The following is a 16,498-nucleotide window of genomic DNA, read 5'->3' as shown; positions in this document are numbered from 1 at the left end:
GTTATTGTAGACGGTGGATGGAATAAAAACACCAGTTACTCTACCAATCAGAAATGTTCAGCATTGTAGGCCCCACCACCCATAGTCTCTTCTTTGAAAAGTACTACCCCTCCCAGTAGGGGCTTTTGAGGGGGAGATTAACTACACCAGAACTACATTTAGACCCTGGTTCCTGCGGTCAAAAAGTACACAGTTCTTGAGGGAGGTCCCTATTTCCGGGGTAAAGTTCTTGCGGTTGAAAAGCACCTTTAGTCTGAGTCAGGGAGCCACTTAAGTCGACATGATTTATCCTCTGGGGACCATGGCAGCCTGTGCTGAAGTTCATCACTTCTCATAGTTGATTGAGTTGAACTATTACAGACTTAATGAAAGTAATAGATCAATCGACAGATCTTCCTTGTCATCTCTTTGGCCGTAATCTGAGTATGCTATTTTGTTGCACTATATCATAATTAGGGCATTGAAGTGCATTGAGAAAAAGGTCTTGTATTGATTTAAAAACATAGCATGTTTGCTAACTTGTCTTCAATTACCTGAGTTTTGTTTATGTTTTCAATATCTTTTAAGGAATTATTCTAACTAAGCTCTAACTAAGTGTTCACTGTAAGAGCTGACAGCTTTTCTTGTGGGGTTTACTCAGAAAACATGGCAGCTTCTTATGTAACACCTTTGTGCTCTTCCTTGAGCTTAACTTCCTTTGTCCTGTATCTAGTCAAAATATCTCAGATATTGTATACAAGTGCATTGCAAAATATTGAAATGTTGACAAGAGTTCGATATCTTTCCATCAATTATTTAAGAGAGTGAAATTTTAACCTATCCTAGACTGGATATTCAGAATAATGCCTTGTTTCAAGACGCTCAACAAACTCTGATATAAACTCTGAATATTTTGTCTCTGCACAACCACAGCTGCTGTTGGTTAATTGGCATAAATGGCTCACAAACAATCTGGAGAAGTACTTTTCACTGTACTGTATACACAACACAACATAACATACAGTTGGTCCAACTACACAAGCTGGGCTAAAGATAAAAATCCAAAGCCTTGAATTTGGATCAACTCACACAAGAAATTCAGTCTCAAACCCAATTTGTGTGTGAAAATTGACCTCGTTGGTGCCTGTCTTCGCTTTCTCTATTTTGATTTCATAAACAGTAGTAGCCTACAGCAGCAGCTGTTACACCACAGAATTTCAATGTCTTCAAACTATATAGGACGGGATGTGAGAATAAAAAATGCTTGAAGAGCTATCCTTGGCTTTCCCTGTCCTCCCCACAGCCCCCTCTGGTCAAAGGCTGCAGGGTCAGTTGAATGAATCCACAAAGCCTGCTTCAAATCACATCAGAGAGGCAGGAATTCCTCCATAGCCACTCCACGCTTTTTCCGTTAGCTTGCCGCTGTGTACAATGAAGATCCAGAGGTGGAGTCTGCCCTCTCACCCTCTGCCTGTCCTCTCCCTCAGTGCCACCGAGAGCTCGGGCTGACAGAGATGGAGGGTTTGCTGTTTGATTCAGCTCCCGGGGGTCTATTGATGGTTTCAAAGTGGAGTCCACCTGCCACTGCTTTAATCATCCGTGACCCCGGCTGCATGTCGGAAGACTGCAGAGGGGGGGACGGGATCAGGAGCTTTGTTCCTGAGAGTGTTTGTGTGCGAGCAGTCAAGAGAGGAAGAAGAAGAAAAAGAAGAGAGGGAAAAACTAAACCTGAAGAGATAAGATGGAGAGAAAGACTGAGTCTTTTGAGCCACTTTCTCTAGCTTGTTTTCATTAAATTCATCTGGGCTGAAATTTTCTGTACACATGCGTCCAGATTTGGAATAACACGTTTTTTACTCCTCTTGGCTTCAGGCTTCTTTTTCTTTGTCTTTTTGAAGCGTTTTTATCTGGTTTAAATGTATTATTGGTGAATTTAATCAGATTTGTCTCCAGAGGTGGAGCAGACCGAATCAGCATGCAGGCACAACTTATGGCTGCCAAATTAATTCAATTTATTCCAAAGCCTTTCTTAAGGCCAAGGTTGTAATTATGGCATGCAATTAGAGGGGATATAAATATTAGATCACTTCCCAATTCCCCGTGAAAGTTAACCCAAAAGTTGTTTTTTTTCAGGTATGAGTAATTTACATACAGATCTGCTGCCGGCTATAATTAAAGGAGCATTCACACGCTGCTGACAAACATCACTCATGTGTGGTGCAGTTTGGATGAGAAGGTCGTCATAACTGTTTGCTTTGCTGATTGTGTCATGAGAGGCCTTCTGATAATTGGACGGAAGCTTCACCTTTCAAGTGACAAGTTGAGCAGCTATGTTGTGGCATGTGACAGTGTAGCTTATCACTGAGTGAGACGCAGTCCTGAATGCCAGTAGGTTATCCCCACACATAAAAGTCTTGTGAACACGGAAGAAGTGACACTTTTATGGAGAGTGTGCCAAAGCCACCACGGAGAAGCTTAGAACAGGAAGTGATCAGGGTAAGGAAGGAGACGGGAGAGACAGGAAACACTCTTTGGAATTAGTTCAAGCGCTGCGGTGTGTCCGTGTGCGTTTGTGTGTGTGTGCCTGCTTTGGGGAAGTAATGCTCGTTTCAGGCATTGAGGATTAAATTCACTCATAAGCTTGTAAACACAGAACGACTTTGAATTCTAAAAGTTGCTTACTTCACCTCTCTCTTTTCACTTGTTGTATTAGTTACACTAAACAGATAAAACAATGCAACACTACAAGCTTACATTAGAAACATCTCTGATTTGTCAAGAAGGGCTGGAGTTGCTCATATCGATGGTGGTTTTCAAGTTGGATTAATGAGCAATCTGAACTTTGTACCATTTTAAAGAGATGTGTGTCATCTCTCTACACAGCTAGCTGGCTACTTTTCTAACAAATAGCAACAGACTATCGGCCAAAATACAGGTAACACACACGGATGGCAATGACTACCGAGAGGGGCGTGTCCAGACTGTTTTGAATTGGGTGGCCCAACTGGGGGATTGAATTATGCAGGGGTGGCATGAAGTATCTGCACACACACAAATCAATATAATTTATTTGACCTCTCTGTCTCCGCTATTTAACTACTGACATCTAAGTGTAATACAGATGTTATATTCCTGTGTTGAATTTTCTCACTATAAAAAGTAGCACAACAGAAAGGCAAGATATAAATCTGCCAAGCTTCTTTTCATTGAGGACTCAAAAAATGTTTGTCCAAAGTCACAATTCAAAGTACAAAAAAAAAAGAAAAAAAAGGGCTTCATTTAACTGCATCAGCATCCTGAAGAACATTTCAAAGAGTTGATGTTATCATAATATCCAAATGTATCACACTTTGGGAGACTGAAAAAAAAAAAAGTATGTATCAGCAGCAAAGTTATTCACTTAAGGCTGATTTATACTTCTGCGTCTCCCCTACGCAGCAGGGGCTGACGCGGACATGAGACCCACATACTTGTGCGTCGATGTGTCCGTGTCGCGCAGCAATTCTCCGCCGAAACGCTTGAGGGCAGTGTGGTCTCTCTGATAGCCGGCAGCCTGCTTCCGGTCCCGCTACGATCTCTGTTTACTTTTCCACAGAGATTCAGAGCGTGTTATGTTAATCTACAGCTGATACATGTTGCTGTTTATCATACAGACATGATTACATGAAGAATAGAGAGGAGGAGATGAAATACACGGCCGATGTGCGGCCGATGTCCGGGATCCCGGAAGTGTTGTAAATGCGGGAAAGACAAAGCCGCCGAGCGGACCAATCACAGAGCTTGCGGTCCGCGTCGGCTCTACGGGGAGTTACATTTTGGAGGAGGTGCACGTCAGCTACGTGCGTAGGCCACGGCGTAGGTACGGGAGCTACGCGGACCCCCGGCGTAGGGTACGCCGTTGATTCAACGCAGAAGTATAAATCAGCCTTTAGTCTGACACCTCCGCCAGTGGTTCCAGACATTAAAACTTTAACATAGGGAAAAAAATCACTCCTCGTATTGATGGCCTTGTTTTGCTTTTTTCAGCGGTAAGTATCATACAGCTGTTTTGTTTGTGTCTATTATTTGTTGATTGTTAGAAGATGTTTGTCCAAAGTCACAATTGAAGGCACTGACAAGAGTAAATATGTTACATTAAATACAAATATAGCTCCTGTGAATCTGTTTACATATTCCAAATAGTCAATTTTAACACGAGTCCTGCCAATCATGGCATAGGATTTTGGGGTGGCAACTTGGGTGGCCAACCAGATTTCAACGGTGGGGGCAGTGTCACCCTTACCCATTCCTCTGGACACACCCCTGTTAGTCCTCTGCATGCCCAGATAATATTTTTGTTTGTTGATTTTTTTTTTTTAAGTTGTATTTTGGGGCTTTTATGCCTTTTATTCAAGTGGAAAGGACAGTGGATAGAGCGAAAGCGACATGCGGGATAAGGAGCTGCAGGTTGAGGACTATAGCCTCTGTACATGGGGCACAGGACTATTAGGCCAAAACGGCACCGGTAGTGTTTGTTGTTGAAAAAATCTCACCCTTCTTTGTAGCAGTAAAAAGAAATAGAAGAATAAAGAAATAAAGAAAACCTCTCAATGACTTCAAATGTTTGTGCGGATACTGTAAAAAAAGGTAGTTTCAGCGTGTTCACCATCACAATGCAGTGGCAGAGCAGTTAGTTGATCTTCTCTCTGTTGATCTTGTTTGTTTTTGACTGTCGTACAGAGGCATCAGAAGTAATTTCAGTCTCCTTCCTAACCAGCCAAAAACTCCTCATAGGAGCTTTAACTGCTTCTTTAAATTACTGCTGCAATCACCTCTAACTGACATTTCACTTAAACTGATTGCTTAACCAGTAAAAACTGAAAGCTTTTCCAAAGACGTTCTATAAAAGAAAACTGCTGCCATCAAAACTTCTATGTCCAAAGTTGACTTAACACAACCTGGCTGCTAAGGGTAGTGGGGAAATCAGGGTAGTGTGTGCCCTTATGATTCATGCAAGAAGTCGACAAAGTGCTGTCACACTCCATTGAGAGGAAAGATGTGTCGCTGTACAGTGCCACACTTGCACTTTTGGTGTGAAAGCCAAGAAACAAAAGAAAATATATACGGGGCTGAACAAATGAAGTAAAAGGAAGTCCCAATTCAGTTTGATTCATGTGTTAACATAAGTGGTTTTGTTGAGCACTTAACCAATAAACAATGTTGTTTTCTGTCGTATTGAACATGCCACTGCTCATTATAACCAGTATCCTTGTGGAGCCTTTCATAGGCGTTAGTTTCATGATGTACTGCTGGACATAGGCAGCCATAGTGGATCTTTTTGTCACTGTCCTCTTATCAACAGTTGAATCTAAAAACCAGCATTTTCAGACTAGACACATCAGTCAGTTAAGACGCACTAATAACAGGAGTTGGCTTTGTTAGAAAAGCAAAGAAAAACTATTAATAGGACCTAAAGGAGATGGAATGTAACCAATAACTGTTACTGTACTTCTTTACTGAAGAGGAGCTATCTGTCCTTTAGGAAGCATTTACTTTTCTGACATATTTTTACAGATTTGAGCACTAAAATCTGTACTTTAACACCCTCGATTTTCAGAACAGGCTCTTTACTTAAACTGGAAATATTACCAGTGTAAATTGGATTTTCAGAATAAAAGCATGAACCCTGAGTTGTCTCAGTGAAACTAAATTAAAGCGCAGTGAATAAACACGTTGAGTCTGCATATGGTTGTATCCTAACATATCCCGAGTCCTCTGCTGATTCTCATGCTTAGTCAGAGCATCAAGATTCCTCATCCGACTGCTTTGCACATTAGAAGGTTAATGTTAATCTCTTTAGTGTATATTTTAAATGTTATTAAAGAAGGAACAGCTTTAGTTTAATCATTCCCCAACATGTTTAAAGGTTGAGCTAACTGCATAGAAACAACAGCTAGAATTACATTTGAGCTTGTAGGTTTTAACTTCTTACTTCTCAAAAAAAGTTTGACCAAACTTAATAGAAAACTTCTCTCACATTCTTTTCTTTTTTTTTTTTTTTTTACACAATTAATGAGTAGTTACTTTATTTCAGCATGAAGTGCCGATCTTTGCAACCAAATCCAATCAAACACTAAGTCTTCTTAAAGCTCCGGTGACGAACAGTTTATGTTGATTTTGGCACCCCCTGTGGACAAAGTTGTGGGTCTTATGTCTATTCTGATGTTTCCCCCACCCAAAAAAGGCTTCCTGCTTTGTTTTAATCGTAAAATGTGTCAGTCATCCAAAATCTTTGCCACTGAAAATGTTAAAGACTTGTTTTGCAACGTGCTGTTAAAGTCTTTGTCTGGCACCTACCCCCCCAAAGAGGTTCCAGACATGAGAAATAATGATATAGAAAAAGTAAATGTTGTTGCTGATGGCTTTGTTTGCTGTTGTAGCTTACGTAGAGGCATTAAGTTTAATTTCAGTCTGTCTCATAACCAAGTTAAATCTCCTCCCTGGAACTTTAAATGAGATAATGTTGAGCAGCTTTAATGGATGCATTTTAATTCTGGTATGTAACATCTGAATTTTCTATTACTCTGCAGAAAGACAGAAAGATTCAGGACTGCACTCTTTGCATGTTGCACTCTGGAATCTGGACTCAGAAGTCTTGTTGAGTGGGCGGTACACTCCCATTCTCTGCCAGGTATTGGAGGCAGGCGGGTGGCACCTCAGCTGCACCAAAAGCAGGCCATATAAGCAGCTGGAGCAAGGCTTCTCCTGCCTTGAGAGAAATGGGCAACACGCCAACCTCTTTGGGAGCTGTGCTACATTTCACAACATGATGGATGGCACGAGTCAATTTTAACCGTAACAACAATTCAGATCATCAACAGCCCATGCTTAATATTTGAGTGGAGACAGAAGCGGTCCTTTAGGATTGAGGCTACAATTTAGAGTCTAACGAGGTGATAACTGGGCAGTATTCCCGTCTGAGTGATAATTCAGATCATTTCCTGCCCTCTTGCTTGAATAAGATGCTATTGAAACTTTAATTGTGTCTGTATCTATTGAAGATGGCTCACACTTGACACTGGCATTATACAAATTCATGATAAAAATGATATGAAATAAAAAGATTTCTGAATGACGCAATCAAACAACTTGGGATGCCACAAAACCAGCTTGAGAATGAGTTACAATCAGTCATGGACATGAAAAACAACATTTCAGTAGATAATAGACTGTAGGAGCCTCTGTACATTTCTCCCTCTGTGCTGCAGCATTGTTTCAGGTAGCTCTAAGTTTTGATTCATGTCTTGCAAAAACCTATGTGAGCCTTTTGACTTTTATTAGTTGTGGCAAGCCAGAAAAGTCCACATGCTCCCTGAGGTTCTTTCTCTGCGCCTTGACTTGGTTTTGACTTTTCTGTGGTTCAGAAAAGTGCTGAGATTTCCTGGTGGATTGACGAGCTGCTAAACACTCTGCAACCTACCGTATGAACGCTGTGCAGGTTTATGCTTCAGAATACACATGTTTAATAGCTGATCATTACATGTTAATTACCTTGATCTTTGAAAGGATGACATTTGGCAAGGTTTAAAGCCTGAATCCTGTGCCATCAGATTCTGGCACACTGTGAAAAGTTTATTAAATCACATCTCTTTGTTAAGGAATCAAGCCAAGATAGAATTTCTTGGCTTGTCATTTATGTCTTGAAACTTTTCAGCAGTTGTGTGACCACTAGCTAACTTCCCAGAAGGTAGACTTGGATGGAAAATATCCCAGAATCAATTATATATAAATTGGATTGTATTACAGAGGAGAGTCGCGCTGAATATGTCTAGTTGAGACACCAGGGGAGACAGTCAACAGAGTATAACCAACCAACGTTGGGCGCATGTTAACATGCTTTAGCACAAACAAACGTCGCTGCTGTCATTAATTAAAATTCCATGCAACCATTCATTATTCTGCGCTCGCTGCTACATGCATCTGTCTATCTTTCAGGCTGTGTAAAGAGTCCTGCAAACATGAAACTATTAATTAATTGGAGTTTCTTGTGTTCTGCCTTATCAATCACCTGACTAACAATTAGGCCTGCACAGCCTGAGCAGAGCAGGTTATTCCCATATATCACAGTATTTGTTTCTGTCATATTTGGTGCAGCTCATTATTCCGAACATGGACCACTAGCAGCCGACAAGGTAGTCATTGACCTCTACCTAATCGTCTTTTGATTGAGGCTAACTCATTCTGTTGTGGAGACTTATTGCTAATACTAAGGCACACTTAGAATATTGATCCAGCAGGTTAGCACACACTGTAAAAGTCTTGATTTGTGTGTAAATGCTTGACTAAGCATTCACTCACCCATGTCTAATCTGCTTTTCATTGAGGTTAACACATTGGGATGCAATAAGCCACAGGGACTCGTGCTGCTCATAAACTGAACTCTGTTTCCGTAGGCTGCTATCAGGAGGAAAGAGATCACGTCTTCAAAATCACCAGCCAGCTCAATGAATAACAAACCTCTCCCTCCCACCAGCTCTCTGAAACTGCAGGCAGTTCATTTCAAATTACAACGGGGGAGAAAAACATTTGTTTCTCTGTCTGAAATAGTCCTCCTGCTTGTCTTTTCTCACCAAAATTAGAAAAATACACTTTCTAAATATACGTGAACAAAGAATCATAACCTACTCTATGTTATGTAATCGTAACCCAGCTATGCTGCTGTAGCCTCAGGGAGAGATTTGGACAATCTCAGTTGTCGAGCTGAATCCAGCTGAGTTTAAGGCAAGGCCAGGTAAGAGGTTACTACAGTTCATATGTTTTCAAGACATGAGACAAATACAGAGGCTGTAAAAAGACGCTCAAATGTAAATACAGCTTTAAAGGATAGGTCAACATGCTCGAAAGTTAATTGATATTTTATAACAATAAGTGTTTATCCTATTTGTGGTGGGTATTAAGTGATTCCATCATTAAACACCTTGGTTTTATGAAGGTGAGATTTCAGCACTCTGAGTTAATCAAATTTTGTTGTTAGATTTCTGGAGGCCTTTTCAGTCTAAATACCCACTTCTTAAAGTCCTTTCAAATAAGAATCAGGTATCCGTTTAAATCTCTTTACACTAAAGTGTTGTTGGATAATTATTGATTAGATGCTAATGCATCTTTATGAACTTCTAAAGCAAACCAGACTGTTATCAGGAGAATGAACGGCTTTGATACTGAAGAAGCAATTTAAAGAAGCCAGACAGGAATAACATTTGTTCACATTTGACCCAGAGTTTCTCAGTAAATAGTACACAAGCCAAAGAGAAGACTATACAAGCATGCAAGGAGAGGATCAGCAGAGAGAAACGATGTGATGCTTTGTCTGCAAGCGCAGCTGAAACCGGCAAAAAATGTTCCTCTAGACTTCTTTGATTTATGCCTCTCGCTTTTTTAGAACTCTCTGCTTTCATCAGATAGAGAAGAAAGGTTGTTGAGTATATAGATGGACAGATGGATGGGTAAATAAAAAGATAGGTCTGTAGTTAAATAAGTGGATAGGCTGGTAATAAGACTGGTGAATACTTGATGACAGTTGATGAATTGGCAGATTGTTAGATGATAGATCCACATGTAGATATGTATGTCAGCTGAAAGATATATAGGTAAGCATGGAGATAAATAGACGGACATGTAGACTGCTCATTTCCCTTCGGGTCTGCAGGGGGGCCAGAGCCAATCACAGCTGTGATTGGACTAGAGGCGGGGAACACCTAAATACTGTTGGATATCAGACTATAATTTGTAACATCTAGGCTATTAAAACAAAAATATTCACATAATGAGTCAGACAGTCTAGTTCTGTTATTTTATATTTTCAGTACACTTTAAATGTGACTACAACTCTTTCTATGGTTACTGATTCTGTCATTTCACTTTTTGCAGTTTTAACTATCATCCCATTAATGATTACGTGATCAATGCAGACCCTTTGTTGTGTGAGGTGACCCAAAGTGCCGACAGTAGAACAGTTAAGGCACTTTACTGACCTTCCATCATTGATGGTGAGCCATTCATGTTCCTCTTTGAAGCTGTTAGGTTCCACACAACCTAAAACCAAGCTGGGGCGGGAGGGTGATGGCTGAGTTAACATAAAGCAGCAGCTTCCACTTGTGTGAGCTCTGGTGTTGCTCGCTGCTGGTTGTCATTATCCCCACGGTGAAGTACTGACTTTTTCGGTTGATCTTTTGCTGCATGAACCGAGGAAATGCTTTGTTGCTATTTCATATTGGTACCTAGAGCATTTGTAACTGGTTGGTATTGTTTACAGTGAATGTTAAGCTAACTTGACACCGGGATGGCAAACTTGGATCATCTACTGGCAGGAGTATGAGATGCATTTAATGTAGTATGACCAAAGAGTGGGGATGAGATTTGTCTCCAGGGATAAAAACCAGAGGGGGGGAAGCAGAGCAGGAGAAATCCCTCTGTCAATTTGCACAAAGGCAGGTAGATAGGTAGGCAGGATGGGGGGTAGATAAATAGGTTGACAGGTAGATAAATAGGCAGACTGCATATATAAGTAGGCAGGTGGACAGGTAGATAAATGGACATGTACCAAACAGGTAGATTGTTGGATAAATAGATAGACAGGCAGTATAAAGGTATGCATGTAGGTACGTAAGTGGACAAATCTGATGTAGATAAACAGTTTGATATGTGGACTGAGTTTTTGGGTTATGTTTTTACATTTTAATAAAACTCACATAAACAGACTGGATTTATTCATGTCAGAAACTTTAATGAGTGACTTTCATTCAACATCACAGATGACTGCCTAACTTTTTCTAATGACCTTTTCTAAATTCAGAAGAATGTGTCATGCATTTATGGCTTTATTACACTGAAAAATTGGTTTGATTGTTAATTTGGCAGTTGTGTCAATAACATTTACCCATTATAAAATGTATAACCACAACCCATGGCAGAATGTATGGATTATATGTTCATATATTCACTTGTTCACTGATGTGCTGCATTCAGAGAACAGTTGTCTTTACCACCTTCACTGAGCGGCCTTTGACGCTTGTGTGATTAAAAGCAGAGGAGAAGCAGATTTTTCGATTGGAAGAATGTCTCAGCTACAAGTTTTCTGGAGCATTGCTTGAGCAGACTTTTATGTGGAAGATAACTGTCATCCCATATTTTTTCTGCCAATCTCATCTCCCCAAAAAACATGATATTTTTGGAGATGGAGCCACTGTATTTTACAGGCGTACGGATTCACCCATAGAGCTCTCTGTTCTTCTTCTATACTCCTACCAATATGTATGGTGCCTTTATTTCTTCCACCCACACCAGCAGATACAAGTGCACACAAACACAGCAACACACACACACAATCATTCCAGCAAAAATACACACACTTGTAAACACCGCCCTCAAACCGCGGCGTCTTCGTCAAACGCTTCCTGTTGTTTTTCTCATTCGCTGTGCTCCTTGAAGTAACCTTACTCATTGTGAGAATCTGCAATGCAGACTGACTTCATTTAGGTGTTTGTTGGGTGGGCAGGATGCAGGCTGCATTATTTATAATGAGGCGAACCGGCAGCAAGTGATAGGCACCAAACAGACACAAGAACAGCCCCCTGTACCAGAGTGAAGCAATCAAACAGTCCCTGTGCATTTAGCGACTCCTCATGACACCTATTTTCATTTTAAACATAAAACATTGCTTCTCCCCCTGCTGAGAGCCACAGAGGGGACAAATAGTGAGAAGCTGCAGAATTGGGGGTCCTGAGGGAATGTGCAAGCAGTTCTTCCCCCAAATGTTGGTGTAACAGCGCCGCAGCTGATACGTCAGAAAAGAAAACGAGCACGTCCCAAACATGATGAACATTTCTGCAGATGAACAAGGACAGATCTATCTCCAGTTCTCATCTGGAGGAAATGTTTCCTCTGAAACAGCACATCACATGAGCTCTGAAACAGACAGCCATCTCCTGGATGTTGACAGCTCTAATGCATTCATATTACAATGCAAATAGTACCTATCCATTATCATCCACGACTGCATCCTCTTTGTTTGTGGGGATTTACTTTAATCCCAGAATCCAAAGAGTGGCCAACAGACGGAGACTTGCTTGTGATGTTCATGTTATGGAAAATGAATAAGGTATGAAGGCGAAGTGTTTGGGTGCAGACCTGGCTTTAAGGAGAAGACGGGGTTGGGTTGAGAGCGGTGGATGGAAGAGGAGGGGAGGGAGGTGTTGTGAGATGGAGGGCGGTGTGGAGGCCACAGGGTCTGCAGGCCAGGTCTGCTGAGAGATCCTCAGCTTTCCTTCAGTATGCAAGGCAGGTACTGGAATCCAGAGAAAGCTCTTAAATATTAAACGCCAACCACCTGCAGTTTTTCTCTGTCTTTCTGTTCAATAATAGAGGAAAGCCGCTAAAGCTGTGATATTTCTGTGTGTGAGAATGATGGTTGCGTAAGAGTGGATGGTATAAAGCACGTTTACTATGAAAGCCAAACATATAGCTACAGGAGTGAGAACCGGCTAAACAGTATAGCTGGGTTTGGATGGTGAGTGTTAATCAGGAACTGTTGATAAGAATACTCGTGAAGCTGTTTTCCTTCTAGACATACCTTCCTTTGTTTCCAATATATGGGAAACACAGTTTAGTGGATGTGAGGGGTGAACATAATAAACAATAAAAACAATGTTTCTGTATTTACAGTGTATATTTATACTCATATCATTAAGCATCACACTGCAAGCGTTATTAGCATGCTACGGGAATCATACAACTTAAATCACATTCTTTAGTAAACTTAACAAACATTCATACTTTCACCACAATGAAAATACTCGAGGGTGGCAGCAAAAGGGCTACATCCCTTTAAATGAGACCTGAAGAACTGAATTGAAATAAAGAAAACTCAGTGAAGTTGTTGAACATACAGCCGTTTGACAGGAGATCTTTGCAGGAGAAGCTGAGAGTTAAAGAGCTTGGACCTTTATCAGCCAGACATCAGAATGATCAAACAAGAAGGAGAAATCGCACTCAGACATTTTCAAGGAGCTGGTTTCCTAGGCGAGCTTGGCTATCCGCATATGGTGACTTTTTATTTTGCTTCCTCTGCCTCCTTTTATGTTCATTCAGCTCAGCAAATAAAGATACATGCCTTTTTATTCTGATTGATTTAGTGCACTTGTGTATCATTTGTTGTAACACCTTATATGGAGTATGTTGCTTTAGGTTTTTGTTTTAGCCCCAATTAGAGAAAAGTGTACCTGCTCTGTGCTGCAGTCCTGACTTTATCTGGCCTTTTTCCTGCCAACCCACATAGGACAACGTTTATGTGTAGAATGGCTGAGCTGATGTATGAACTCAGCACGATAAAGTCATGAACATTAACACCAAACAAGGGGAGGGGTTTGCCTCTTTACAGCTTGCCTCCCTTTGCGGTCCCATGGAAATACCACATTGGGCCCAACCACTTTGCTGCCACAGATATTCTATTCTTTGTGCCCCCGTCAGTCATGGGACCTGAAAATTGTCCCCACTCCTCTCCCCTTCTCAGCACCCTTGCTCTCTTGCTTCTCTTTTGAAGTCTACTATTGTGTTTGAATTGCTGAAAGATTTTTATCCATACTGTTGACATAGACACTCTTCTCACCAGAGTATTTCATGTTGTGGGAGGGCATCCCACATTGACAATCCCCCGCATTAAAGGCAAGATAATTCTATTACCTAAATGTCCAGAAATTGCCCAGAAGTTGTCAGAAGCTCCCTTATGAAAAGGGCTTTCTGTCATATCACAAACTCCTCTCTAGGAAACGGCTCACAGACTGTTCTTTTTATTTTTGATGTCCAAATGTATCAAATAAATTCCCAGAGCTCCCTCCCAGACCCGTGGCTCCTGCAGCAGTAGCCTCATTTGTGTATATTTAACTTAATTAGATAACCACAGGCTTTGCAGTTTGACAAATAGATAGTTTGTTGATCTTTTCATTCCCAGAATTGACTTCAATCCCCAAAATGGATTTGGATTTTTCTCTGGAGGCCCAGCGCTGGCCTCATTTCCTGATCAAAAGAGTTCTCTCTTCCTGTCTGGGACAAATCAGGGATTAAATGGCTATCTTTGATGACTCACTTAGCCAAATTACAACCCTGTCTCCAAAGATTACCCTCCCCACTGCTTTCTTTTCCCCCTTTTATCTGAGGTTGGGCATGTAAGAGGACTTCATTTTCAGATGTCAACCTAAAATCAGAGCTTTTTTGACTTCTTTTGAGAAAATCTGTCTCTGTTCTCCTATCTGAATCATTACTTTTTTCATTTAAACTGTTATCAAGAGGATAAAGAAACTTTTTTTAAAGAGACGTTTTTAATAGTCAGTCAAATACAAGAATTCAATCCATACAGGAATATTTATTTATTTATTTACAGACCTATGTTGCGAAGATTTTGCTGGAAAAAGTTGTGAAAACAAATTAAACATGCACAGCAAAATGTCCCCAAGATGGCGGTCTGAAAATCAAAGCAGGATTTAACACTTAAGATATCAAAGATATACCCAGAGGTCCACAGGGAGAATAAGTTAACATGTTCCTGATTCAACCGTTCTTTGATGAGAGCAAACTCATATTCTGCTGCAGTTTCTGGATTTTCTTTAAGTTTTGATTTGTTTCTTCCTTTGGAGAATGTTTACCAGATGTAAAACCCAAAATTAAGGAAGTAGTTTGACAGTTTTGCAGAACGCTTTTATTCACTTTTTTCCTTGACAGTAAAAGGAAGGACCAACACCACTCTCACGTCTGTGTTTAATATGGTGCTTTAGCCTGTACACAGTCTAACACGACGCGCCTGGCTCTATCCAAAGGCTGGAAATAAAACTTAAAACGCTCATTAAAGGCACTGTGAGGAACTTTCATGTTGTGTTGATTCTGGTGACCCTTTTGGATGAAATCAGAAGTGTTTACTGTGATCATGAGCACCATCACCCACTGTTGGAGGATGTGGCTCTTGTGTTTGTTGTTGAAGAAAATGAATGAAATACAGAACGTCTTTTTAATATTTACTCAAGTAAAAGTACTGTTACTTTATAATAAAGGTACTCTAGTAGAAGTAAGAGTACTCGTAGAAATAAGTACTTGAGTAAAAGTAAATAAGTACCTAAAAAAAACTACTCAAGTAGTGAGTAACTTGTGAGTAGTGTCGTATATATAATTGTATTGTGTTGGAAATGCTAATAACAATATGAAGTGCACACTGCCTTTAATAAAGTGACATAAATAGGAAAATGCCAAAATGAATGCTTTTAGGCATGGTTTACTTTCAAACATTAAAGAAAGAGAAGCTGCAATGTGCACAAACTAATGTACCCACTTTCAGTTTTTAAAACAAGCTGCAACTTCAAACTGTGTCTGAGATGTCGTCAGAACTCCAGAACATTAATACTCCAACATTACAATAAAATATACATCTATGCCTTCCAAACTTTCTTTTTCTAACCTTTAACTTATTTTCAGTACATCTTACTTAAAAACACAACTTGAAAGTGCTAAAACAACTTTGAAGTGTTTAAAAAGGCCATGAACTCAGTCCTGAAGAATCTCTCTGAGGTGACTGTTGAGCTTCAGAAGGAGCTGTTTTTGTCAGCATGCTTACTGCTTTTATAAGGTAGTTTACATTACCTTCCAACATTTCCAACATGTTTTTAAGATTTAATGTTAACCAGTATGATCCTAAGCTTACCTAACTGATAACTCACCATGACATGCTTTTAAGATTTAATATTAACTAGTACCATCCTTAGCTTACCTAACTGATAACTCACCATGACATGTTTTTAAGATTTAATATTAACCAGTATGATCCTTAGCTTACCTAACTGGTTACTCACCATGACATGTTTTTAAGATTTAATTGTTCTATAAGCTCAAGATTTCCACCGTATAGATAAAGTAAGCAGCACATAATGTGACTGTTTCTCCTCGTCATTTAGAAGTTATGAGAGAGTCCGGATGTTGGGTACAGGGCAAACATGTTCCTCCAAAGGGGACGCAGGTATTACGCAGCCTCTCTCCCCAGCTGTAGGTGGAGGCGGGGGCGGAGCTACTTCTCCGTTCATTCAGTGTTGAGGCTATTTATAGCTCTGGATCAGAAGGAGCTGCATGAGAGATCGGCTGAGTATAAAACAAAATAAAATGAAGAAAAAAAGGAACGGTAAAAGTAGCGACTGGACAGCCCAATGTAACGAAGTAAAAGTACATATTTTTTAACACAGATGCACTTGAGTAGGAGTAAAAAGTACTCTGCAAAACAAATACTCTCAGAAGTACATTTAAAAAAAAATAAAACTACTCAAGTACATGTAACGGAGTAAATGTAACTCGTTACTACCCACCTCTGCCGTAGGGATGCAATGATATCAAAATCTCATGATACGATATCGTCATGGTATTAAGGCCACGGTACAGAATTATTGCAGTATTGTCAAAAAAATAAGGTGACTTTGAAAAAAATGTCATAGTGTGGAAAATTAAGTGCCAG

The 16,498-nt window shown here is 40.2% G+C and overlaps 1 protein-coding gene across 1 annotated transcript in view; it reads right to left on the bottom strand.

The window, feature by feature from the left end:
• Positions 1-12,415, bottom strand: part of LOC117826286 (netrin-G1-like) — a 95,022-nt gene extending 82,607 nt beyond the window's left edge. Inside the window, 1 exon segment of the mRNA XM_034702239.1 lies at positions 12,145-12,415. The gene's annotated coding sequence lies outside the window, so the exon portion shown is untranslated.
• Positions 12,416-16,498: the final 4,083 nt, after the last annotated feature.

The sequence above is a fragment of the Notolabrus celidotus genome, chromosome 15 (assembly GCF_009762535.1).
Source record: "Notolabrus celidotus isolate fNotCel1 chromosome 15, fNotCel1.pri, whole genome shotgun sequence".
NCBI classification, from domain to species: Eukaryota; Metazoa; Chordata; class Actinopteri; order Labriformes; family Labridae; genus Notolabrus; species Notolabrus celidotus.
Note: the sequence above shows the minus strand (reverse complement) of the source record. Positions and strands in the feature narration are given on the sequence as shown.